Source organism: Athene noctua, chromosome 17, assembly GCF_965140245.1.
Source record: "Athene noctua chromosome 17, bAthNoc1.hap1.1, whole genome shotgun sequence".
Lineage (NCBI taxonomy): Eukaryota > Metazoa > Chordata > Aves > Strigiformes > Strigidae > Athene > Athene noctua.
The window spans coordinates 5,504,130-5,530,612 of NC_134053.1; the positions used below are offsets into that span (position 1 = coordinate 5,504,130).

The window sequence follows — 26,483 nt, forward strand, 5'->3', positions numbered from 1 at the left end:
GTTTTGAGAATTTAAGTGGGTCATGCTTTTTTACTTTTTTAAGTAATATTTGTTCTCTTTGATTTTGTGCTGCTAAAGCCAAGAGCCATAGCTTCTTAACTTAAATTTATTCAGAAAGACTTTACCACTGTAGCAAGTAACCGAAAACGGCTTGAAATCAGCAATGTTTGTGTGCCTCATAATGCAGTTTGTGCTGAGATTCAAGTAGCCATTGATGAGGATAATAACACTAATCAGTGAAAACAAGTCTTAGACTACTGCTTGGTCACTTGTTTTCCCTTGTTTCTCATTTCTGGAGGAAAGCTGGTAGATTTGAAATGTGTCCTCGGGGTAGATGAAGAGATATTTTTGGTTACTATTATAACCATTTCCGTATCTTAGTATTGCCTCTGTTTGGTTCCAGCCTAAGGCTTCTGTGGTTGATTTATGATGTTCCACATCTACCCTGAGAACAGCTTCAGTGAAAAGACTCATATTCGCCGTGTAGTTTATTTTGGATTGCCACCACAGGGTATAAGACCTATTCCAAGACAGAGCAAGGGTTATTTTTAACCCAAGTAATTTTCTTTCTTCTTTTTTTTTTTTTTTTTTAAATAACATACCTCCACCAGCTGGTATGCTGTCAACTATGGGGATGAGAACGACAGATTTAAGGGTAGGAGCAAGGAGGGTTAGGGGAGTTTCTTAAGCTGTCTTCTCTACCAAAGCCAGAGCATCCTGTAACTGCGGTGTCAAGAAGCAGTGATTGGGGCTAATCTGGGCCTAGGTCCTCTTGCTCCTTCAAATCTGGAACTGGGCTGCCACAGGCTGCCTTCAGTCTGTTCCTGGGCGGACATTTCTGCCTGTGGATGTTGTACTTTGCGGAGGAATGGAGTCACTCAGTGCTTTTGATTTCTGTCAGCCAAGTAGAAAACCTGAGTGTGAGAGAACGAAGAGACATTTAGAAAAACTGACATAATGGAAAACTGCTGTGATGTAGCGCTTTATCCTCTTGGCCTTGAACCTTTTGAGAGGCCCATGGGCTTCCATCTCTCCAGCCATCTGTCTGATAAAGAGGCAGACTCGGGAAGAGTGCTTCCAGATGTTACGTTTATGTTTCAGACTGTGTCACAATCACTTATTCCCCCTCGCCACACGCGCACACATTTTTTTAAGGTTTTTTTTGTTGTTGTTGTTGTTTTTTTTTTTAACACTGTCTGAGTATCATTGCATTCACATGGAAACAGCTAATGATGTTACCAGGTTTTGTTTTTGTATCATCTGGGCATGGAGGAAAGCTGTTACAATTCTGTGCAGGTCCCTCCTCTGTCTGGCAGCACCATATGCTGCCAAGAGATGTCAGGGAAGTGAATTCTCTTGTGATTGAAAAATAAAAGTAAAGAGTGTATGTACAACATGCATCATACTTGAAAAACTGTAAGCTGTGTGGTGTGTGTGTCGGGCTATACCTGGAGACAGGCAGTCTGCCCAATATATGGACACAGAGAAGCGTATTCGCACATTACAAGCCGGCTAAATGTTATTAATTCTTTCTGAATCTGGGACATCTTCCCCTGGCACAGTTTTGGGTCAGAGTGGTTTGCAGAGCTCAGCAGAGTGGCAGTGGTGCCTGCTGACCTTAAAACCTTGCAGTCTGAGCAGAGGACACAGTTTTCACAAGGACTGAGAGGTTTGGTGTTCATGGATCAGGATTTTTTTCATTACAGTTCTTTATCTTTCTGACTGATAATTGAGACAAGATCAGACCTGAGACGGCATATGCCACTGCTGTAGTAGTAGATGTTTGGGAAATTGTATATATCTTCAGGAAGTCACATCTGTGTCTGCAGAAACTGCTTTGTACGTACTGTAGAGATACTTTGGGAGGAAGAGATCAGCAGTGGATTTCTTCTACCATTACACCCTGAAACAAACAATTTCCATTCATTTATGAGAAAGTCACATATGAACAAGCATTATGGCCTCCTGAGTATTTTTTTTTAAGCATCATGCATATTTTGGTGCAAATTAGGTGCAGTCTTCTAGATTGCTGGCAAATTACCAGTGCAACCCTCAGAGCTCCCAAGGTGAGTCATTCTTGTGATCTGCATCTGCCTGCTTAAAATGACACCTGGGAATGTATGCACGTAGCTGTCAATAACAGTATCAGGAATAATAAAGCTAAGACTTTACCAACTGCTTTAAAGATCCTTTCCCTCCACTTTTTCTCATCTTGATTTCCCAAATAATTTATCTGTGTCTGCTGTCTTTGCATTTTAAGGTTTCTCTTTATGTTAGGATGCCTCTTTCAGGTCAAATTAGGGCACAGATGTCTCTGGCGTTTGGTGTAGGTGCCAAAGAGACACTGGACATCTGCACATATGGTTGAGGATCAGCCAGCTGTGCCTTGTAACAATTTCTTTTCTAGGGCACAGAAGACTAGGGTTAGAATGTTGCTTCCCAAAGGAGCCTTTCATATGGCTCCTCTTTTGCTGCTTTGAATGTCAGGAGTGTTTATCAAAGGCCCAAGCTGGGGAGAGAGGAAGGGTGAAGAATGTCTCTCGTGTCTCTTTCAGGAGTAGGCTGCCTGCAGGAAGGAGGCAGATGCTCCGTTGCTGTTGCCTCGCTCGCTCTGTCTGCTGCAGTGTCTAAGCAAGTGTCTGCACAAACTGTCTTGAGAGGGAATATTTGCTTCTTACACCTTACTGTCTTACTGGGTACTTGTGGGAGCAGAGCAACTTGTTGAACCTTATAAATCCTGAGTGGTTTTGACTTAACGGGCAGCCCTCACTTATATTAAGGAAAAGTGAATTCCGCAGGAGCCCTCATGGGCAAGGACTCTTCCTGAGCCTGAAGGACCCTTTCTTTTCAATACTTTCATTAATGCAAGTTCAGAAAGATCAAATCTGAGATAGCTGTAGCAATTGTCATGGCAACAACATACATCTGTCTAGTTTTCATCTAGCACCTACCACTGCGAGGCCCTGATCCATAACCAGAGTGTTGGCTCTACCATAATCCATCAACACTATAATCAGTCAATTGTTTCAATGGAAATTGGTGTTTAACTTGTAATCAGCATAAATACCTGCTTTCTAACAGATAAAGGCTGAGTCAGAAACCCAACAGGGTTTGCACAAGTGTTGTGGAAGATACTAAGTGGAAAGTATTTTCTTTCTTATCAGGTATGTTACAGCGTTCTCTCTTCTGTTTGAAATTCAAAGCAAGATATTATAAGATGAGGTTTTTGAAAGCCTGTTGTTAGGCACTGTTGAAATGGATTTTCATGTTGGATTGAAACAGAACCAGTGTTAGACTCAGTCCTGACTATTCAAAAATACTACATTAGTCTTTATAGATAACTTAACACAGTATTAGCCAAGGAGCAAGGCATTCCCATGAGTTCTCTCTCCAAGAAAGTAAATTAATTGAGATGAGATTTAAAAATGCATGAAATTAGATCTGTCCATGATCTCTACAGAAGTTCCAGCCCAGTTGCAATAAATCAATTTTTTTAATATTTTTTTCTCTACTTTGGAGTTCCTGGGTCTTTTGGGAAGCAGAAGGGCTGAAGCACCAAGAGAAAGATCATTCTTCACATGTTTCTTGCCCAAATGAAAGCATCAAAATTGTTTGCTCAACAAATCTGTACAGTTTGGAAAAGCTTTTTAAATGCTTATCAAAACCAAATGCTGGAGGCTTAGCAAATGCATGCAATAACCCAGTCTTGCTGAGAAAGCTGCTGTCAGTGCCTTCCCTGCTTTCCAGTCAGGTTGGATATATTGTTTTATTTTACTGTTAAGTAAATAGAGCAGAGCCTCACACATACTAAATAGAATAGGATGTACAATCATCAAATAATGGGGCAACAGCTTTATATCCATTACAAATTGATAGATGGGTTCAGTAATAACTGTAATTCCTGATGTCCAGGACAAGATTATTTTTTGATATCTGACAAAGTAATAATTTCTCAGAGAATGACTAGAAAACATACAGTCTACTTTTCAGCCTTTTACTTATGTCTGAGCATCTGTTTTGCAGAGCTCCTGCAATATGCAGTGGGAAAGGCTGGCTGTCCCAATTGTATTTTCTGTCGAAAGCTGCTGTGTTCTTGCTTTTAATAAGCTGTAATTCATAGTGAGGTTATCTGTGAATATCTCCTCCTGATGCAGCACATTCATGGATTGACATTTCTGTTAATTTTTCCTCTTTATACTTTAAATCATGAGTTCTAATTTGAGGTTGACATCAGCTCTTACTTATCTGTGGCAGTTGGCATGGTTCAGATGTTTTAGCAGGTATTGTAATGTAGTCTTCCTTGTGATTTGGAGGCAGTGGAAGATAAGAGACAAAAGATGCAGAACTGGGGGGGAGGAATTTGTGCATGTGTATTTTTTCTCGCACTGTCTTTGAAGCAGAAACATCTGCTGAAAGCCATAAACAGCTGAGTTCAGCAATACCACATCACGCTGCCAAGCGACTCTGCTTTCCTCTGTAACTTTCACAGCAGAGGAAATAAATCAGTCAGGCAATAAAGAATGAAGAAAATTTAGGAAAAAGTGCCAAAAGCCAAATTTTTCTAGAATAAAGTGAATAAGATCTTTGTTAGTATTCGGCAGAGCAAATTGAAATATGTTTCTTACACACGTAAGCCCTCTGTACCATTGCTGCTTGAGGAATTTTGTAATAACAAAACTCCTCGGAACTTGACACTTAAAACTGGTCAGGAGAGACCTCTGGAAAATAGGCTACAATTTCATAAAAGAGAATTAGAAGATTTTAAACATTTTTCAGTCTCATGCCTCTGTCAGATCAGTCTGACAGTGGTAAAGTATCGCCGTTTATCTGAGACCTTTATATTTTCTTAGACAAAGCACAATGCATTAGACAGGTGAACCATTTGTTTCTGCATTGACTTACTGAGATTTACTTATCCACTTAAAGTTACTTTAGTTTGATGTGCTTCTGCTTATTTAAAGTACAGATAAAAATCTCATCTCTATTTCTTTCTTTTGTTACATAATAATGGTGGGTGCTCTGTGAAACAGGTGGAAAATTATTATATAGATGCTAAGTCTTTGTTGTAAACCTTACACAAGATTGGTAAGAAAGCCAGCAGATTATGGTAGCTGCTGACTGGAGGATTTTACGGTGTGGTGCTGGTGCTGTGGGCTGCTACTCCCCACTTGCAGCAGAGCTTTCCCTCCCATCACCTCTCCGGGCTGTCACTTGGGTTCAGACAGGTGAGTTCTATTCCCAGTTGACTCATGTACGTAATTAAGTGACGTTACTTGTATACCTGCAGCGAGGATGGTTAAACACTGCTCCTGCTGCCTTCTTCGTTCAGAGACCACATCGTGTGTCTTTTGTTGTTGTACGTCCCACCAGGCCTAAACAATAGGAAGACAGAACTCGGGTGGGTTTCGTGCACTGCAATTTTTTTCTCTCTTTTTAAAATTCAAAATGAGTTTAAATGCTTTTCATTAGGCTCTGCCATTACATCCATCACATACCCTCCAGTTGGAGATAGTTGTAATAAAAAAAACCATTTTATAAGCACATTAAAATCATCACTTAAAATCACTTACATGATTGATACAGGGTTTATAGTGGAAGTTGAGTCTTCATAAACACTTGGCAGACCTAACTGTTGTCTCATTAGCACCAGTTTTAAGTTGGTTTAGCTCCACTGAGTTGAGGGGAATTGATCTACTGATTCTCACTTTTGTAATTTAAACCAGGATCAAGCCTTACACAATCATAAGATACTTGTTTAAACTCATTTGTAGTATCCAGTTCTGTGATTATAGATATCAGTTTGAATGCCACACCAGCATGAGGTCCTGAACTCAGACAATTTGAAGACCTGATCTGTCAGGTGTGTTTGCTTCTTTGAGACACTCACATCTCAGGCTTAGAAAACCTTGCAGCTTTTCAGTTATCTTCTTAGAAAAATGTTTGCAATAGCTGGGCTGCTAACAAGGACAGCTCTTGTCCTATAACTCTCTAGTATTTTTTTCAATATTTCCATGCACTCTTGTCTGTCCCCATCCATCTGCTGTCTCTTCTGCTATACTAGCAGACTTGCTGAAGCAGGCAGCATTATTTATTATTTATACAATATGCAGCAGGTTCCTAGCCTATGAGAGGCTTCCTACTTTTAATGATAATAATAATCACCTCCTTTAGCTGGTTAATTCTGTGTCTCTGCCTGAAAATAGTTGAATGGATCCATTTCCTGGTGTGAAGCGTGTTTTAAACTTTTGTGGACTGATACGGAGTTAATACTGATTTGTTGCATAACTACTAATAGTATAATAATACTAACAGCATCATTATTGTTTTTCAAGCACTTGATAGCATATGAGCACTGTTAGCAAACACAACAGTTAATGTAATTCAAGCTGGACATAACACAACTCAGCAAAACCAAGGACTTCTTGCATTCGGTCGTGATGGATTCCATTCAATTCCCCCTGCACGTTTTACATAGTAGGTAGAGATAATACATGTTCTTTTACAAGCTTAGAAAGTAAAAATCTTTGCCTGTTATAGACAAAGCAACTAAAACCAGTTTAAACAAACTAGCTCGTATCAGAGATCATTGCAGTCTTCCACACATAACTGACTTACACAAGAAAGGGTAGTTACTCTATTGGCTTCTCTAAGTCCTCATTTGCAAGTCTTAAGTTATCTACAATTCAGGCTGCAGGGAGACCTCTGGTATTTCACATTCTGGGAATGAAGGAAGAACTTGATTTTCTTTGTTATCACTTCATGGTGAATATCAGCAAATACTGACATTTTAAAAGGCAACTTTTTTTTTTTCGGAACTGTGCAGCCACGGTCCCTTAAGTGTAAATCAGCGTAGAATTTGTCTTGCTGTGTCAAGTGCTTGTACAAATCACCTGGTTTGAGTTGGTTTTTGTTACATAAATTGGTGGGTCGGAAGGGACGTAGGAAGTGTTTGGAGGATACTGTATATTTCCTGGCAATTGAACAAGGTAGAGGTGGGCTGCTCTTTTGAAAGGTAGTAGATGTCTGTGAGTTCTCAAAAAAAATTGTTATGATCCATCAAATCCCAACTAAATACGACCCCTGGGGTTCTGTACCAAAAGTTAAGAATGAAAAATTAAATGGGAGTTGCAGTACTATACAAAAGTTGTCAGTGTTTTCTTTAAGCAAGAATATTCAGCGCTTTTTCCTGGAAAAATCTCTGATGTGTCCCTATTAGTTTGAAGGGTCAGAACGAGGAATGTCAGTGACTGGTATAAATCAGTGTAGGTCTGCTGAAGCAGTGTATAACAGTTTGTCCCATTCACAAAAAGCTCCTACAACTTTCCTGTTATTACTTCATTAACATGATAGTAATTTCATGGGGAAGTAAGTTTATTAAAGAAAACTGTGATGCTTGTTGTAGAGCGGTTTTTTTGATAGATCAATGCTGTGTTCCTGATTGCTTGCCAGGAATTTCAGTTCTACTTAAATTTCCAGGGAAGAAACCTTAGCTTCATGGAAGCAAATGACAAAATTTCCTTTGCAGTCTGAATTTCACCCCAAGTTTGAACTAAATTTTTACTCATCTCTCCTTCCTCCTCTTGACATCCAGCTCACCAGAAAACTAGGTAATCTCTTTCCTGGTCAAGGCTGTGAACAACAGCTTACACACTCCCCTTCCATGTGTATACCTGCATACTTGATGGTAATTATTACAAAAGGAGTTTTAAGTAGCACTCCATTGATTTTTGGTTTCCATGCTGCAAATTAATGGACAGAGCATGCACTCTTTGTAATCACACTAGTAGAAATTCAATAATGACTCTGCCAGAGTACTTGAGTGACCTCAGCTACTGAATTCTTTCCTATTTCAACTATTTTTAATGAGACTGGCATATTTAGCAATGCCATTGGATGGCTTGAAAGCAAGGTGCTCTGTCAACGAAAGCATTACTGATAGGCCAGCTAACAAGAATTTCCGCGTTTGTTCTCTTACACAGAAGTTGTAAACTATTTTGGGTGGCAATGTTCATTGGAATGTACTAAGCAAAAGAAATTTCTGATGTATATGATCTGCATGAAATATTCCATTATAACTACTAGATTCCAACCAAATCAGAGCTCAGCAAGTACCACTGACAACCCCCAAAGGAATATAATCCCTCTGCTTAGCTTAGCAATTGTTCAGTTAGATTTAGACATTTTAATTTTATTTGATTGTAATTTCTTACGGCGTTCATGTCATCTCTGAAAAAGTGCAATGGGATGATGAGGCTCTCCACTTGGAGATGCTATTTGTCAATTTTTATCTTGAGAAATGTTCAGAAATTTAATGAGACTGACTGGGAAAGAATATTTAAAACCAGATCTTGTTCATTGCTGTGTATCTGTTTGTCTATCTATACGTGCATAGTTCCACGGTTTGGTTATACCTGCTGTGATTCCTTCACAGTGAGCTAGTAAACTCCTGTGCATTACAGATGAACACCATTTAAATGTCCCAGCAGTACTCTTACTTAGAAAAGTTAACCTAGAAATGTCACGGTAAGTGTAGGAGACTTGATCACTAAGAATTGGCTAGAAACTCAGCTTTTGCTTCCATTACTCCCAGAACCATCCAAGAAGGAGATTGTTGCCATCTTCTGTTAATCAAAGCTGTGTTAATTATCTTGACAAGGAGCCTCTCCTGCTCTTTTCAGTATTCCTGGGGCTGGTAGAATTACTGAGGTGAGATGAAACATGCAGTCATCAAACATCATATAACTGCCACATCCTTCAGTGATGCAAATCAGTAGAGATTTGTTGTTGTTCACTGTGGATCACATATAAATTTACCATGTGGGTTTATTAAAAAAAAGTCTCAGAAGGTACCTAGAATCATATGTGGAACAGACTGCCATTTAGAGCAGAACCCAGGACATTCGAGGGCAGTGGTTTTTACAGACTCTGCTGACCATGTTGTGCATAAATAGAGTCTGACTTTGTAAATGTTTGAAAAGTGTGAACTCTTCACCATTATCTGCTCCCAAGGGAATACTGATTTCACTGGCTTTGCTTTGAGTGCCACACCTCAACAAGTGGTTTTGAAAAGCTGTGTCTGTAATTGGCTATAGAAGAACTTATGCTTTTTTAATAGGAGTTAATACCTAATTATCAGAACAGAAAGAAATAACCAGGTTTTGACTTTGGAGGCCAATTTAGCATTCAGTGAAGTTTGGAGAAGACTGCCCTGCTCTTGATGAACAACTTTAGAACAGCTTGTACATCCTATGTTTAAGAACAAAACCACTAACTATACCCAATACTGAGCACAAGTTAATTGCTGCCTAAAGGACCTAAGATCCTTTTTGGACCTGCTCAGTGTGCAGACTTCAACATCCCTCTTCCTTCTGTTTTCCTTTTTTGTCAGAAACTTTACCACTTCATCATACTCTGTTTTTATTCTCCTTCCTAAGTAAAGGTTTGGGATTAAATTTGTTATTGATTCCTGGTATAATGACAACATCTACTATAGGATGTGCTTTATGTTTTCCAGTCTGGATTTGGACCTTAGTATCTCTCTGTATCCGCAGAGATTTCTCTAGTCTGTCTTTTATGGGACTGTGGGTTTTCTGTGTAATGATACCCCCTTTCTCAGCCGCTGGGGAGATTTAACTGTTGAGTTCTTTTACAGTATTAATCAAGTCTTAGTTTGGAATTACGGATCCTGAAAGGGCGAAGTGTTTGTGGTGGTTTCCCCTCATGTGGGTAATATAGCAGAATGCCTTTCTCATTAGTAGCTTTAACACTGGTGTGTGTGAATATATATTTTATTTGTATTTGCAAGGCTTATAATGTCAACTTGTCATCATGCCAGTCATCTATTTGTTTCTTTGCCAAGTTCTCAAGTAATTTCCTAGGTTGCTAGAAAGGATATTTCTCGTTTCTACAGTTCTGCAAATTTAGCTGTGGATCAAAGAAAAGTCAGGCATCCAATTCTGCCCTCAGTGTGTACCAAGCAGCCACACTGGCAGCAGCTCCCATGGGGACATCATTAGTCACCTGTGGGAGTCCAGTTTTCATTCCTTTTTTCTTGAGATTATCTGAACCCACATGGTCCTTCTAAGAAAGCACATACAGCTCTTGCCAGGGTCTCATGAGCAAGATGAGATAACTGTCTGGCTGTGGCCTGGCTCACTCCCCACAAAACTTGGATACAGAGGAAGGAAAGGTTTGCACTTGGGTCACACACTCTGACCCCAGTGGAGCAAGGATGCAGTATGGACACGCACAGACACATGAGCGAGAGAGTGCTTCCAGGTCCTGCAGCTTGGCTGTGACCCACACATTGGATGGAGAGATGCTTTAATTGACAAAGTGCAGTAAATAATTTGTATTCATCAATATCTGTCATATTTTCTGTGGTTCCCATTTTGAGTTCCCCATGTACCTTGGAGAGAGAAGACAGTTTCAGTGAAACTCTCTCAAGATAATAACCCTAGCTTATTTCAAGTAAACAACTGACTGGAGTATTTGTCAGGCTCTATTATAGCTGTTCCTGCATTCTGTAAAATTATTCACATATATACAAGCATGAGTTCATTTTGCCGGGAAGCAAGACCATTAATCTTGCCTACTTTGAAGCCATGTCTTTGTGGACTGTGGTGGGTGACTTAAGTGTTCAGATTACTTAGATTGTTGGAGAGTTCATCCTTTTGTAATGTTAATGACTACTGAGTAGCTCAGCATGAGAAATTTTTCCTATATTTAAGAATATTTTTTCTTTTTCTTCTTACTTTTTATCTTATTTCCCTATGTTTATGTTTAATTTCTTGTATTTCTTATTATATATTTAATATTTTTTGTTTAACAATTCCTCTCATGGGGGATTTGGTTTCTGAAGAGTTAATTGCTGCATGCTGTTGTACTCACCAGCCAATTGAATAAGATAATTTGCTGTTTCCTGAGTAATGTCAAAGACTGTACAGAAAGATCTTTTGTTCCAATGAAGATGTTGAAGAGGGTTTGTGGATTCCTTTCTATGCATATTCTTTATGTGAAAGTTTTACAGTATGTATCCTACAAGATTTCGAAATTCTGCTATTTAAACATCTCTACATATAATTAGTAATTGCTGAGATGTAATACTCTCTTTAGTGTCTTTATTAGAACTATTCTACGTATCCCTAAAGACAGATTCAGGAAGGTGTGTAAAACCTTTAGTTTTATAGTTGCTGCCAGTTTTTCATCTTAAGCAGGGAAAAAGAGGGGATTTCATAGGCACTGAAGTGCCCCGGTTCTTGCCCCTGAAGTTCAAGAGCTATCAGCTGCTAGTAGTAGTCACCAACTTGTTTCTGTAGGACCCCAGCCTGATCTGTGCTTCGTTAGGGGACACCTCTGTCTTTCCAACAACATAGTTCCTTCATTTCACATGTACAAAGCAGAACTGGGCTCCTTGTAGACACCTTTTTGTTTCTACCTTTTTGGTAAGTGCTGTCTTTTTTCTTACTGGAGTCTGACAGCCAAAATTCTTATGTGTGGAAACTCCTTCGTGAGAGAGGATGAGCATGAATGGTTGTGAGGGATCGAGGACAAGGAACAGACAGCTCCAAAACACTCATTATGGAGTTTACAGGAAACCTGTTTGCAGTCTGTTCTGACTGTGTAAAACGTGCACTAAACATGTTTAAGAACACAGAGCTTGGGTCTTCATATGTCAAGGCTTTTCTACAGTTCAGAGCCTGAGATAGTCTGCAGATTAACACTGAATTGTGCACTACGTCACCAGACCCTGTGTACCTAATTTCAGCAGTGAGGGTTTGAAGGAAAAAAAAAAGACTCAGAGGGGCTAATTAGCTGGGTCACAAAGCGGTCAGGCTTGGCAGGATTGAAGGGAGGAGAAGGGCTCTCTGTGAGTAGCATAGAAGAGGTGCTTGTCCAGACCAAATCTCTCCTGAGTCTTTAAAAGTTTTCTGTCTCTAACTAAAATCAAATGTAGATTATGTGAGCATTTCATCTTGTCTTCCGTGTCTCTGTATGACTCCTTCTCAAATGTAATGCTTCTGAAACTAATAGCCAAAACCTCTCAATTATTGTCACACTCTGAGTAGCTTAATGACAATAATTCTCTGTAGGGGAAAAAAATAGTTTAAGTGAATGGAAGTGATATTAGATGCAGGAAAAATATGCCAAAAGTCATTCTGTCTTTGCTAACTAGATGCAATGTAAATTTTAAAAGAAGGTATTGAAATTACTACTCTTGGAAGGGAATCCAGAACTGTAATGGTTGTTCTTTTTTTAAGGGAAGTCACGTTTCTCCCTGGGGCTAATACCATAAGGTTCTTTGTACTGAAAACAGGATAGTGCTAAAGAATAGAGATCTAAGTTAATAGAGAGAGATACATATTTTAAATATATAACTTTATAGTTTACAGTACACTGTTTATGGTGTTGGCTTCCTTCTGTGCATTCCTACCCACTGGACTGTGGAAAAAGAAGTTTCCATATTGCTCTCAGTCAGTGACAGTATTTTGACATTTGTACAAGGGAATGTATATATCCAAACCCATATCTGTTTCAGTTGAAAATGAAATAAACTGTGATGACACCTGAAAACTTAAGTTTTCAAGTCTGGAACTTGCAGGCTTTTCCAGAGTTTCCTAAAAATGTGTGGAGTTAACCTTCAAAGTCTTTGTAGGTCTGGCGTCCCTCTAGTCTCTTCTGTAAACCAGTTTCCACATTCATCTGTCTTTTTACTCAATCTTAGACTAACTGGTGTGGGTAGAAATCACCTCCCTAACTTCTCCCTCTTCTAAGATATATATTGGAGATAATGGCCATTATTCCTCTACCTGACATTCCAGATTAAAAATACCAAATACACTCAACTCACTCCTCCCTTTAGTTTCAGTCGATTACTGGGGAGGACGTTGATTTGATTAATTACCCTTTGGCAGCAGAAGTGTATTGGAAGTTGCTCAGGTGACCTCTGGATCATCTGCCGGCTGACGCATGGGAACTCTCCATCACAAGCAGAGCTTTGGCCTGTGCCAGTCTCAGGGTCCATACTGTCCGAAGGGGGGAAACGGTTATATCTTGTATCCATAACATTTACTTTAAACCCAGTGCACTTCCTCCTAGGTGCTGTATTGTGGGGTAGCATCCAAACATCTTAGTGTTTTAACCTCTTCTGCCTGAGTCCGGGTATCTGGCACTGTATAACAATGACTAGAAAGCTGTCATCGCTCTGGGAGTGATGTGGTAGAGAAGAGCTGGGTTATATGTCAGAGGGGATCCAGAAGGAGCCTCAACAATGCCCATGTATTAATGCCCATGTATTAATGCCCTTGTCATTAAGGCCATCCAGGCTTGTCTAACACAGCCCTCCTCGATTCAATTGAAATTTCTGTTAAACACTGTTTAAGCCCCCAAAGATAAGAACTTTGCTTTTATGTGGGGTGGTTGCAGTCTCTGCACTTTACTACTAAAGCTGTAGCAAGCAAGAGCAGGCTGTGCTGCTAATTCTAAGTATATACATTCTTTAGCTCTATCCCTCCACCAGGCCTTAAGCTTGTTGCTTAAAAATGCCCTTTACAAGAAAAAAATCTATAGTGCTGCAGAGCTGGCTGATTTGCTGGTGACTTGCCTGTAAGGACTGCATTACCCAAGTATTCACTTGTCCTTTGAACAGGAAAGAACAGACAGGTGAAGCCTGGGGTATTACTTGGTACAAAGCAAACATTTAAAAAGCACAAAGTTTCAGGTCCTTGTTGGTAATGGAAAGTGCTATTTTCAAAAGTGCCATTTGACATTTAGAAGATTAACAGGCATTGACTTCCTGTGTGAGTTGGGCTCCTGAGTATCTGAGTCACTTTTGGAAACCTGAGTTGGCCATCTGTTTCACTTAGGCTTTGCAGTGCCAAGTGAAGCAATGCATAAATACTTTGATGACTATAGTTTGTAGTACCCAAATTTAAAAAAGCAGTTATTTCAACAGTCTGACGCTTATTGGAATTTTCAGAAGTTCTGGGGCCTCGAATTCCCACCGCCTGGGAGAAAGCAGATGTGTTTGAAAACAATCGGAGTTTGAAAGGAACTTGTGCTTTTGAAAACCCTAGAGCTACCCCATCACTTTTGAAAGTAGAACTTGGGTATTTCCAGAAATTTCACCTGCCATCCCAACCAGACATCTGACAACAGAACCTGAAAACAGAGTATTTCTTAAGGTAGAAAAGTGAGATGCAAAATGGTAGCATATATAATAGGAATGTCCTATTGCAAATTTGTCTGTAGATTCTGAGAGCGTGCATGGAGGACACAGTTGAGACTGAAGACGTGGGCATTTGGAGCACTGGGGGAGCAGTTTCTGAGGCTGGTTCAAACTCAACATGGGCAGGAAAGGCAGGTTTGGCTGTAATCCAGCATAGAGAGAGTACGGCAGGTTTTGAACAGTGCTTTGGCACGGGAAGGATAGCAAGAATGATTCGGGAAGAAGAGAGCTCTGTTTTGAGCTTGACAACAGAGAAGACAGAAAACTTGAGACTGAGGATTAGAGGACATAAAAGAATAGGTGGTTTAGAAGTCTAGCTTAGGAAAAGTGGTAGTAACATCCATGAGACTCATGAGCCAGGCAGCTATGTGTGTCAAAGCAGGGGAAGTGACTGTGCCATTCAAATGGTGAAAGGAAGAGAGATGCAGGGACCTGCTCTGGAGCTGCCACGCGGAGCCACAAGGGAAGCTGAGCTGTGCTGAACACCTCCAGGAGCAGCACATCCCTCCTGTGCTGACTGCCCGGAGTGCCCTGGCTGGTGTCCACCCTGTCTGAGGCAGGAGGGGGAACAGCAAGCAGGGAGATAGCTGAAAATAGCAAAGTTAATGTGAAATCGATACTCATGTTTGCTGTTGTTCCTTTCCAGTGTAAGCAGGTGACAATCCTCATTCCCATCTTTCATTCTCTGCTATGTGACTTAGCAATACCAAACTTCCTTTAAGCTCAATAAGGATGTTCATAGAAACTTTTTATTGCACCTCCTTTGTTTTAACTGGAGTTCAGTAGTTCCTCACTGCCACACTGTGAAACTGGGCCAGATAAACAGCAGGGAAGTCCATCCATCACTGCTTTAATTTTGTGCCTTGAAGGAAATGACTGGTCTAGGGAAGCAGCACACAGTGCAGTTTGAACAGCCATCTCCAGGCCATTTAACATCAGGGGAGACTCATAATGAGAGCCCGAGGTGCCCTGGCCCATCTTCATAATGTTTCAATACCCAATTTTATTTGGGATAGTCTCCATAACTTTCCAGGATTATGTCACCTTCCTTCCTTTTCAGTTTGACAGTGAATTTGATGCTGGTGATAAGTGGCTGTTTTGAGAGCTTTGGAGACTGTAGAGAGTTTATCGATCAAAGACATAAGGAACAACAACAACTTCTTACTGGTCCTCCCCTGTGATATTCCTTAGCCAGAAGACCAATAAAATCTGAAAGTCCGTATAATTTGAGTACTGCATTTATCTCCGTACTTGTAATGCTTGATGGTAACAGTTCTATTTCAATGTCATTGCATTTTTTGATGAAAAAAATTAAGTTGGCAAATTGCAGCCAATGCTCACTCTTACTTCTGGATCCAGATGACATGGACACAAATTACCAAGGTTTATTACAGTAACGTGCCAGTGGAAGCCAGACAGAATGGTAGCCTGAGTCTACCTCTGGTTTATTTTACTGCATACAGATTGTAGCCGTTTTTCCTGTTAACATTTCTCACATCAGTCAGCTTGACCATATACAAAGTCCTCAATAGGTATGATTGAGACAGAATGTAAAATCCATATGGATATGACTCTGACTAGAAATCTTTTTGTAGGAAGCTGCGAGGGCTTTGTTGGGTGTGTTGCCATTTCTCTTTTTCAGTAAATATTTCCCAGTTTTAGAATTTAAAATCTTTTAAGATACTAGGTTTTTTTAAAAGATAGTACTGCATTTTTGGTTTGGGTCTTTTTGTGTTTTTTTTTTTTTTTTGTTTGTTTGTTTGTTTGTTTGGGTTTTTTTCCATTATAAACTAACTGTATATTGATTGTTGTTAAGGGATTCAGAATAATGGAAAGTGTTCAGGTTTATTCCTGCAGCTGGATCAGGGCTATATAGAAACCTTCATTTTGTGATTTCTTTGCTTTAACATCAATTAAACATTCATCATACTTTCTGGATAAGATGGAACTGGATTGGTTAACATGTTAGTAAGATACAAATAATTTTTAAAAGATTTGATTCCTATTATATAGCCGCACTGATTTCCTTTATAACAATGTCAAGAGTACTCAAAGCCTCACTCACGTAATAGGCAGAGCTCTGCAAAATCCTCAGGACTTAATTTAAACATGCACTTATTGTTTGTGTCCTCATTTCTCCGATGAACTCCTGTATGACCTTGGGCAAGTCACTTCATTTATCTGTTCCCCAGCTTGCATATCATAAAACAGGCTAATAGTACTGCTCTCCCAAGAGCTGTGCATAAACATTCTGTCCAAAAGTAGTAAGGGAAACGTTTTGCTGTTGTTGTAGATAATATGTATCTGTTCAAGCAACATGTCCTTGTGGTTTTATGCATCATATGTGTAGACCCACTGAAGGCAGCAGGACTGTTTACACACTGAAAGTGGTTTGCTGGACAATGGCCAGAAAATAGCGATGAACCTATAACTAGTAGATATTTCCCAAGGCATTTAGCAGCAGGAATTATGGTTCAGAACTATGTTAGGAGGGTGGATAGATAATATAAATAATTGTCATCAGGATTTAAAGTCATTCAGGAGGCGTAGTCTATTTTGCATGTAAACAAAAATGTAGGTCTTGAGGGAGTCTGTGTCTTGGCTAAATCGGCTCATGTATAAATCCTCTTTTTTAGGCTTTATATTTTGTAATCATTGTAATTTAAATTCAGCTAAAGTCCGGAGGATTTGCACATTTCACCACCATTATAGAAGTCAATAGGAGTTGTGCATCCCACTCACTGTAGCTGCCCTTCAATAATTAACTCCTTCCCATCTCCTAAATCTGGAATCAGGCACAGCAACAGCACTTGAGACGGCCTTTGAGAGCATTCAGCCTGGGAATGTGCATGTGAGGGACAATTAATTCAGCCGCTTTGTATTTGTATTCTTACTTCTGTCTTCCTCTCTTTCCTGAAATACTAAGCTACTGACTTTGCTGTTGCTGGGTAAGGAACCACTCCTGCAATTATCAGAAGGCTGGCCCATCCCCTGTTGACTTCTGTGCCGGGGGATCAGACTGCCGGGCAGTGGGCAGCGTGTTCCCTGAACCCTTCGGTTTCCTTCTGATTTTTATGTCTTCCTTCCCGTCATGCACATTGCATAGGATTAACCAACTGCATGTGTTCTCCCAGCTAAACAAATTCTTCAGACCAAATTCATTAGTGAAACAAGCTGATAGTGGGAGATGCATCCCTGGACTATAAAGCTTTCCACCAGAAAAATATTCTGTTCTGCTATTATCCCTTTTTGTGGTTCCTTCAAGTGTGTTCATTTTATGTTGAGAAAGTTCTGATTGTTTTGTGGTAAACAACTTTGCAGGAATGACAAATGTTGCTTTGCCTATTGAAAAGAGGAGACAGATGTTGTGTAGAGTAGGAGAAAGAGAGGAAAATACCCAGGCTTTTATCAATCAGCCATGTTTGAATTTTTTTTTCTGTAGTTAAAAGTGTAGGCTTGAAACCTGCAGGAGCAGGAGTGTTGAACATTACTTCACCTCAATCATCCCTGTTAACTATTATGAGTGCAAGAAAGGGATCCTTAATATCCCTGTTACGTGTGGAGCATTTTATTAACTCAGAGAGACACTTGGGGTTGGCTTTTTTTTTTTGTTCCCTGGAGGAAATAGTAAAATTTGACAGGTAATTTTGTAAATGAAGACAGTAAACAGCTGTTGAAGATGATAATGTCTGAGTGGTTTTGTTGTTTCTTTGAAAACTTAGTTACACTCATTTTAGATTAATTTTTCATTGTCTTCTGTTAAATGAGAATTGCTTACATGGCTGCTTCAGATGGAACCTTGATTGCTTTCCATCTACTGCCAAAACCATAAAAGACCAAAAAAAATCAAATGCATAAAAACATTTATGAGCAGTGATACAATAAATTCGTGCTATAGTGCATTTTAATTTGATAAATTAAAGTTTTTTTATGCAGCAGTTTGTGTTCATGTGTGAGAGAGGCATATACATTAGCCACTTTAATTCAATACTGTGTTGAACAGCAGTAAAAGTAATTCTGGCTGCTATTGGGAGCTTTTGGTACAGTATTATGAAATTTCCCAAAAGTCAGAGATGCAATGAGGGAGAAATTAAATGTACGCATGGAAAAGGAAGCACAAGGATAATCTTGCAGCAAAGCCACCAGACGGATTTAGAAGATGGGGCTTCAGGTCACACATCACCCACAGATTTCCTGAGTTAACTTTGTAAGTGCTACTTGGGAGTGTGAAGGAAGGGATAGCCCTGGCAATCCAGGCATGGTAGTGAGGGCTAGGTCCAGTTTCTAGCTGCTGCAGATACTTTGTGTGATGTGGAACAAGTCACTGTTTTCTCTGGGACTCATTTTATCGTTTATAAACGGAGCTAATAAACATCCTTTCACTCTTTTTCTTGTTTGTTTTGTCTGTGTGGGCTGCAAGGTCTCCTGCTATGTGAAACCATCTCCTACTACGTAATACACCACTTAGCACAATGGTGTGCCAGTATTCAGTGAAATACTGTAAAAAGAAAGAAAGGGAAATAGTTACAAAGAGTCTAAGCCATAATTCAGTCCTGCTTTGAAGTATGTTAGAGGCATTTAGAGCTTCTGCTCACTCTCTGCCTATGGATGATTTCACCCAAGATGGATATTTCTTTGAGTCTTAGAAAGTGGTCAGGATCTATTGTTTGTGAGTTCATGGAACGATCAGGCAAGTGGGAATGAAGGTCATTTGTTTTGTTTGTTAAATTATACCCTTAATAACACTTGAGTCCTGTTATGACCTTTTACAGAATTTTGTTTTGGCATAAATGTCAGAAATGCAGCTGGGAATGAAAATATTGATAAATATATTGCCAGGATTTAAACTATAATTTAGGATTGCTGGAGAACAGATATTTATGCAGCCTTAATAATTTTTGAAACATTTCTCATCACCCAGTTCTTCATATAAATACTTTTGAAATTGTTTCTAAATGCACATCGTTTTCCCTTTGCAAGGCTTCACACCATGAAAAGCATTGTTCAGGAAGGGAAATCACTGCCTCTTTAACAAATTGATATTTCAACATTCACTGCAGAGTCATTTTTTATAGCTTCTTCACCCAAAAAAGTTCAACTCAGATGTGCCAATACATTTTTAAGGAGCTCCTGTTTTTCCTCTATTGAGCCAATTCCCTTGACAGGTTTAATAGAAGGACAGGCAAGACAAATGACTGGTGTGAGATCATACAGTTAGTCCATGACCCCAGAAAGGGCTTTGACACAGATGCTTAACAGTAGAGCACGTGGTACTTCATAAACGAACAGCATACAGCTAACGGAGATGCCTGCTGCTTAACCCAGGGCCAGTTACCAGAGCTTTGAAGTAGGGAGAGAGAAAGGGGCAGCAAGTGAGCAAGAGAATTTATCTGTAAATAGAAGATCTGATCTGAGTCCCCTTTGGCAATGTTCCCCTGCATGGAAAGGGCCCAGGTTGTGTGGTTAATAGCACAGGAGGTTGACGGTAGATCTTGGCTAGCTGAGGATAACGTAAATCTAATGTATAATTTGAGAACTGAGAATGGAGAAGGGAAGTAGGTGTAATTTAAGCTTGACAAATTCAGCCTGTCCAACATGTTTTCTTGCGTCTCTATTACTTCCCACTACATGTGTATATATATATATACACATCCACACAGCATTTCATTCACAAGTTCGATGCTTTCAGTTCTTTGGCTTGTCACAGATGTTTTTGTGGTTGCCAGTAAATTACATCATTGATTCCAGAAGCCTTTTTTTTTTTTTTTTTTTTGTCTGCTGGCATAGGTAAAACACGGAAGTAGTGTAGGATAATTTAATACAGCCAGCTAAGATATTCTCTGGTTTTTCTCTTCCCTTTCTCTGTCCATTTCACCAAGACATTTTCATTCTGTGAACCAGATCATCAGTAAGAGGAATCAAATAAAAATCCACTGATGTCAGGAAATAATGTCAATTTACACTACGTGACATCTACTGAGGATAAAGAGACAATCTCCGTTAGCCTAGAGCACCTCTTACTTCCCAGTATTGCCTTAGACATAATTTTGTCTTTATATTCGAATACTTGAAGCTCAGTATTTCTGTAAATCCCTTTTTCTATATTCAAAATGCTCCATCTGCTTTGGGAAACCCTTTAAATTAGTCATAAAGGCCAAGTCTCTCTCTAGAAATAACTGGATAGCACAGACGTCCTATCTGCAAAAATAACAGCTAACTTCCCAGTGAAATGTAATTCTTGGAAGACTTGGCAATGCTGCTGAAAATTATTAAGAAAATATTTTCCCATTTTCAAAAATCTTTTAGATTGAATGTCACGTAGAGCATGTTTAGAATGTATAACAGACTCTGAAGACCATCCCGTCCAGAATACTTTAACCTCTTTCTTTCTGGTATATATTGTGTATTCTGCAGTCAGCAACAGTAGGGTATTTGCAGCAATTTATGACCCATATTTGACAGCTCTGTATGTACCGTGTTGGCTTAGCACTGCTCCCTCACCAGAGCAGCAGAGTTGAACGCTTCTAGAAATTCAACACCTAATGCCAGATTTCTCTACAGAGATGTTATTGCTGCATTAGCCAGAATTTAAAATCTCTGGAAGTGAAAGTTTTTGTTTAGGGATTTTAGCATGAGTTCTACTGAAGCAACAACACCAGTGTTTTTGTTGTGATATCAAGGCACTATATTGATCAGGGTATTTCAGGTAACCTGAATGATTCAGGTCACTTCAGCTATAACTATTTTCTTACTTTGTGCCCCCCAAAATTTGAGCACAAACAATGTACTTCTCATGGCCAAGCATGGACAGTCACTCAGCTATGTTCCTTTATGAAATCTCCATCTGTTGAAGTAATCCCCAAGCAAAGAAAGGGTTACTGTTTGTTGTCCAGTCCTTTGCAGCTTGATGTTGAATAATCTTTCAAGTGGTGTTAAAGCATAGGGCTTGTCCCAGGTGAGAGTAATAACAAAGGTGCAGAACAGAGGAGAATCAGACTGTGACCTCAATTCATTGAATGATGGGGAGGAGAGGGATAGCAAAAGGAAAACCCATCTCATACACAGTGCAACCAGGTCATCTCTGGGAGCCGAGCATTACAGTTGGTGGAATATTCAATAGCAGCCTACAATCAGCTCTCTGGTGGTGGAAAAGGTCATCTCTTGGTTTGCCTTGGGCATCAGAATATACTTTGAAATTGCCCTGGCTGCTCTAAGCTGACAGTGCTGCTGGAGAGAGCGCCTGAGGGTACAAGAGAGATGACAATGGAACAGTGGCCCCACTCCTATCAAAATCAAAAGCAGAAGACTGATTGACTTGAGTGAAAATAAGGTCAGGACCAAAGTGTCGCATGTAACATATTTGAGTTGTTATCATACTGATTTTTCAGACACAGGAGAACGGTTAGCAGTATTCAGTGTACAGCTTCAAGAGTTTTGAGAGATGTTGACACAAATTTTAATAGAAGGATCATTTCCTGCACACTACGGTTTCTATATTTAAAGTAAAAGTGCCACATGCTGAGGGGAATAATAATGTGTCCATGATTCACTCCTTTTATAATCTTGTTCTGAAAGGGGATGCTTCTGACAGATTGCTACCCCAGGAAAATCAAACTAGATTAAGGATCTGTAGCCATGAAGAGGCCAGAAGGGGCAAACTCCTTTATATTTGTGCTGCTAATTTCCAAGACCACCCGGTCTAGACTGTCATCTTTCCCCCTTTTTAACCTTTTTTTTTTCCTATTGCTCCTGCAAGGCTGCTTTATCAAATAAGAATCCATTACAGTGTTCTTGGATTTTCCCTGCATAAAGCTATAAATGCATTTTCCCATTGGCAGTTCAGATGAGAGTATAGCACAGCTTGGGCTGACAGACGTCTAATGGCTGCCTTTAAGAATTGTCTCTTATCTGGCATTCACACAGCTGTGGAGTCAATTCTGCTGGTGTTCTCATACAGGAGCAATTAACAAGTGTAAGAAGATTTCTTAACATACAGACAAAGGTGTAAATGCAATTGAATTACCCCAGCTGAACAGCATGCTGAGATGTTCTACTGAGGAACGATACTTTGGCAATCCACAGCAACACGACCGTTTGCACTCGTAAGGCTGGGTTTCTGACCTGGGGTTAAGGAAGAAATTATTAAATAACATCTATAATTATTGAAGTGTCTCCTGGCATCAAGCTTTTGCTTCCTGCAAAAGTAGTTGAGGTAGTGTTACAGGGGGGCAAATTGGGCCAAGAAATAGCTGATAAGCAAATTGATAGGATTTGAGATCTAGAGATTTAATAGATCATTAGCAAGTAGTTATTACTGATCTTGTTTATAAAATGAAGGAAACTGAGTTAAATCTTGTTTATAAAACAAAGGAAACCTTTATGTTCCTTCATTTTCTTATGTGTGAGTATGGAACACCATTTCAGACCATCTATAATCTTAAGAGCAGAGTGGGATATGGGCATTTCTTTGAAAATAAACTTCACCCTTAGAAACCGGTAAAGAATCTAAGCATGTGGCGCTCTCACCCCTGCAAATCTCATCAAGTTTCATCGCCTCCTGCAAGTACCTTCTAGGAGAAGAGGACTGTGAATCTGATAATAGACACTTTTGTGAGGATTTCCCTGTAGGATTGATTTTATACTCTTTTCCCGTTCCATTTTCACTTAGAGAGGAGATAACCCATAATTTTAGTTTTGAAATAAAACTAATTGGGCTTACTTATCTCCTGGTTAGATTGAAACAGCAGAAGGAAGCCTATCTGGAAGCCTATCTGTGGAAGCCTATCTCAGGATTGAGTCAGCAGGCGTTCTCCTTGTCTGCAGCGTGACTTCAGAGTTCAGCTCTGATACATGGATTTGTGTAGGACAAATTCACACAGTGATGAATTTACCCCATGTGACCACAAATCATTAATTCCCCCTACTTCTTCCCATACATCCCAAATGGCTGTTTCAGACCTGTGCTGCTCTCAGCCTGCTGATGCCAGTTTATGATTTCATAAGGAGTAGTGTTATCACAGGTGAGTTATCTTAAATTTGTGTGTTCCTAGTGAATGTGATGCCCCTGCTTCTTTGTACTCTTTCTCATCTCACTGAGCATTTCACCGCAGTAATCCCACATGCATACACTATGTGTGCAGATGAGATTTTGCTCTTGGCCTTGCATTTCTTCAGAGCCTTGGAAAGCTGGACTTTCATCAGTCTAATTCCACCTGTCTGATCAAGCAAAGTGTCAAAAGTCAGCAAAGAGCAGGTGTTGAAGATTTCAATAAGAAGGGAAGGATTGTCCTATAGAATCCTTTTTCCTTCTTTTTGACAGTGTCCCCTGAATGTCATTTATATAATTATGTAGAAACCTATTTTGATTCACCTAGTGCAGAAAGGCCTAGAAAGAAGAGTATAAAAAGGCAGTAATGATTGCTTGGAAAAAAAACCACAGTAGATTTGTAAATCTTTGCTTTGGGCTGTGAGACAAATGTATAACTATATGGTGCATAGAGTGATTTTGTGCTAGACTCTTGTTTACTACTTTCTGCAATAAAAAACTCACTGTTGTTTAAAGAGTATTCTGATATCATGCAGCCTGTGGTTCCCCCTAGCACTCCTACACTCCACCTGGGGGTCAAGATGAAAATTTTTTCCTAGCAATGGAAAGTCACCTCTATAATGCATGACATCTCTCAAAAGCCTTATCCAAATCCATTGTATTTTCTTGCTTTGAATCGGGGCCTGATTTAGTGAGCTTGAAACTGAGACTTCCCAACAAATCAGACATAGCTATTTTCTAATGGAGATGCTGAAGGGAAAAACCCCAAATTTGGAGAGAACCAGAGATGTCAGAGTCATCACTTCGAAGTTGCTCGTGGAGTTTATCTGTAAGTGTTTTGTCAGTCGAGTAGGCACTTGCTTTTCTCACAGGCCATTTAACATTAGGATCGCATCTCCTTCATTTGTCTTCTTGAAATATTGAGGACACATTGCTCTTCATGCGCCTGACAGTCAGACAGGAACGTCTGCACTCTGCCTGAAAACTGATGTCTGCTATCAGCTCTTAGCTGCAAATACAAACATTCAGTCGTCATCCAATAAAATCTTTAAAAAGTAGCTGGCATCTCCTAGAAACTTTGATGAACATTTTGCTTAAAGGCAGTTTTTTCCACTATAGCAAATATCTTCTGTATTTTCCTGCTTTTTCATTCCATTAAGCAGAAGTGTCAGGTACGACTGCCAAGATTTCTTTTCTCCACACAAACACTCTGAGTCTAGACCTGAAGTCTCCATCCCACTGATGGCAATGTCTTCATTAGTAATACAGAATGACTTCACCTTTTTTTTTTTTAAGTCCACCCTAACACTAAACTGCTTTTGCCCCACATCTTACTTTTTTACTCCAGAACAATATATTATGAAAATTACAACTTGCTTGTGGAAAACTGAACACTAAAAAAATGAAAACTTTTTGGATAGAGACTTTGATGATTGCCATTGTAACACAACATTGTAATGTTGCAGTGGGGGAGAAGTCAATGATAAATATATATAATACCCTCAGTACAGTAGACATAAGGAGAAAGAAAAATATAAATATTCAGAAGTTAAAGGGTGAACTTGCTAAGGGAGATGCTGAATTATGCAGAAATCCAAACATAGATAGTTGGTGTGATCTCAGATCTATCAGCCTTGACAGTATCCTTTTAAATGACTCCTTAAAAATGTTAATTGCACATCATAGGCACTTCAGCAATGACATTTCTGCCATTGAATGTCATGGGGACATTTTTCCTTTTATTATCCTTGAACAGGAGAAGTGAACTACTGGAGTTAGCCACCAAATAACTGTGTCATGAAAGGTAATGAATCTACCTCCAATATTTCTGTTGGTTCTGCTTTTAATAAGCTGCTTTTTAAATTTACAGTGAGTGAGATCTGTGCCTGGTATTAGGAAGGTAATGTTTTTAAGCTTTGCTCTAGGAACCATAAAATAAAGTTTTGTCCATCAGACTTCCAGAACTACAGATGCCGAAAGCCCTGAAGTCTGTGATTTTTGTAAATTCAAGTAAGAGCTGGTTTATAATTGCAGACTGAAGAAGTTGGTCGCATATCTGTGTGATTTCCCCAGGATATTCACTAGCATCACCTCTCTCCATCATACATTTTTGTTTTAAACATGCAGGAAGAAGGGGAAGGGAAAAAGAAGGAAGAAGTGGGAAGGGAAAGGGGAAGTGGAGTAAAACATCCCAGCAACCCCTGCTGTTATTTTAGTATTTTCCACTGTGAACTTAAAATAGAGATTCTTCATCTAAGATGGCTCCTGCAGCTTCCTCTCCCTCTTTACCCCTTCAGGGCAAGGAAAAAGATAGAGAGAAAAAGCTAAGCTTTCCTCTTTTTTGCTGTGTAACCTAGCTTGCCTCTATCAAACTTCAGGAAACTTTCTCCATACGATGGCGTTTGGGTGCTAGTGTCAGATGTGCTGCCTCACTGTTTTCCCATCTCACTGGAGTTCTTGGATTGATGTCAGTGTGTACCTTATCCTACGCTTTTTTGGATTGGTTTTTTTTTCTTTTCATATCTTTCAAGGACGGATTTAGTAAACTGTTGTGTAAAGTACACTGAGCATTATTAAATGTGTGTTCTTCCTGGATATCTAAACTTTTTTTTTTTTTTTTTTTTTTGTGGTCACCATGTAAAGGCCAACCTGATGACACCAAAATAATAAATTGTGGGGTGGAAGGATTAATGTGAGCAATGCTTTCAGAACTTCCCCCACCCTCCTGTCCTTCATCCTTCTCTATGCACAGTTTTAGTTTTATAGTGCTTATCACAGTGTTATACTGTAAACTCTCAGTGCGCTGCAGCAAAGTTATGCCCAAGAGATGGTAAAGTGTTTCTTTGCAAGTTTGACTTTGCATGATCATATGGCATAGTTGGCAGTTAACAGAGACTGTGAAAGAATAAAATACTATTACTCTAACATTGCGGTGATAACTTTTGGACATACGTATTCAGAGTGGACCAGTCTTTACAATTATACTGGACAGTGTCCTAAAATATAAGTATACCTGCAAATAATCAGTAGATCCAAATTAGACCATTATACCTGTCTCTGCTCTCCTGTTAATTTTCACCTATGTCATTGCCATTTACATGGAGTTTGAGCTGAACTCAATATTTATCCTACTGTGACTGTTCAGACTATCTTTTCTATAGATTAGTTTGGGTTTCTGCTTTACCCTGATTGTATTTTACTTTAGCATAG

The 26,483-nt window shown here is 39.5% G+C and overlaps 1 protein-coding gene across 1 annotated transcript in view; it reads left to right on the forward strand.

Annotated features, from left to right (window-relative positions):
- The window catches only part of TMEM132C (transmembrane protein 132C), a 221,620-nt gene that overhangs the window by 127,621 nt on the left and 67,516 nt on the right, over positions 1-26,483 (forward strand). The window lies entirely within an intron of this gene.